This window comes from Brachyhypopomus gauderio, unplaced genomic scaffold (assembly GCF_052324685.1).
Source record: "Brachyhypopomus gauderio isolate BG-103 unplaced genomic scaffold, BGAUD_0.2 sc95, whole genome shotgun sequence".
Taxonomy (NCBI): Eukaryota; Metazoa; Chordata; class Actinopteri; order Gymnotiformes; family Hypopomidae; genus Brachyhypopomus; species Brachyhypopomus gauderio.
The window spans coordinates 257,068-258,450 of NW_027506916.1; positions in this window are offsets into that span (position 1 = coordinate 257,068).

Consider the following 1,383-nt stretch of genomic DNA (forward strand, 5'->3'; position numbering starts at 1 on the left):
ACACACACACAGACACAGACACACACACACACACACACACACACACACACACACACACACACACACACCACACACACCCTATTAGCTTGTTAAACCCCAAGTGAGCCTTAAGACACCCGCCTTCTCTAAATATGACAGAGGGAGGCAAAACAGCGAGAGACAGACACACAGACGGACACACACACAGACGGACAGACACACAGACGGACAGACACACAGACGGACAGATGCACATTTATTAGGTCATTATCTCTGGTCACTGCATCTGCATGAATGAGTTCACACCGTACCAACAACATAGTCACATTCATTCATGACTGTTCTGGAGAACATCGCGAGTCTCTGTCCATCACTGCCCCCCTATGCTAAATGTAGTGAGAGGTCTCTCTCTCTCTCTCTCTCTCTCTCTCTCTCTCCTCTCTCTCTCTCTCTCCTCTCTCTCTGTCTCTCTCTCTCTCTAACCCCAGGTCACTGCCCCCTATGCAATTTCTCACTCTGTCTGCTCCCTTTACTAGTGAGATCTCCAGAGGAGGACGAGAGAGAAGGAAGGGGTGTGGTGCAGGAAATGAGATGAAAGAGTCACACAGAAGGAGAGAGAAAGAGAGAGAGAGAGAGAGAGAGAGAGAGAGAGAAAGAGAGAGAGAGAGGGGGAGAAGCGAGAGGTGATGGTTGAGTATCTGCCAGAAGAGACACCATCTCAGCTCCACTTAAGCATATTTGGTCAGATATGGTTCTCACCAAAGAAGCAGTAGATGATCCCAAACAGACAGCACATGGAGCACACCACAGAGGGCACCACGTCATAATGATGCCCCGCCCCCTCAGCACAAGGATCCAATGGCTCTGGACCCACTTCTCGTGGGGGCGGAGCCAACTTGAAGGGCCAGTTGTCTGCAGTGTGGATGTCATGATGGACAGAAAGCAACACCAGTAGGAGGAGGCTGGGTGGGGGCTGGGTGAGGAGGGAGGGGCTTGGAGATCATGGAACTCCTCCCATCCACATGGACCTACCTGCAAATGCAGAAACAACATTCATGAGCATAAAAAAAAACCATTTGCAGCAGTGACAAACTCACAGAGTGAATGAAGACTAAAGGGACGAAGTGCAAAACTGCAGATTCAAGAACACCTTCAAACTGAGAGTGACTACACACACCCCCACCCACCACCCCCACCCTAACACCACCCTACACCACCCTACACCACCCTACACCCCCTACACCACCTCTACACCCACACACACCCCCACCCTACACCACCCTACACCCACACACCCCCACCCTACAAACCACCCTACACCACCCCTACACCACTCTACACCCACACACCACCAGACCTACACCCACCCTACCTCCCACACACCTCCACCCTACACCACCCTAC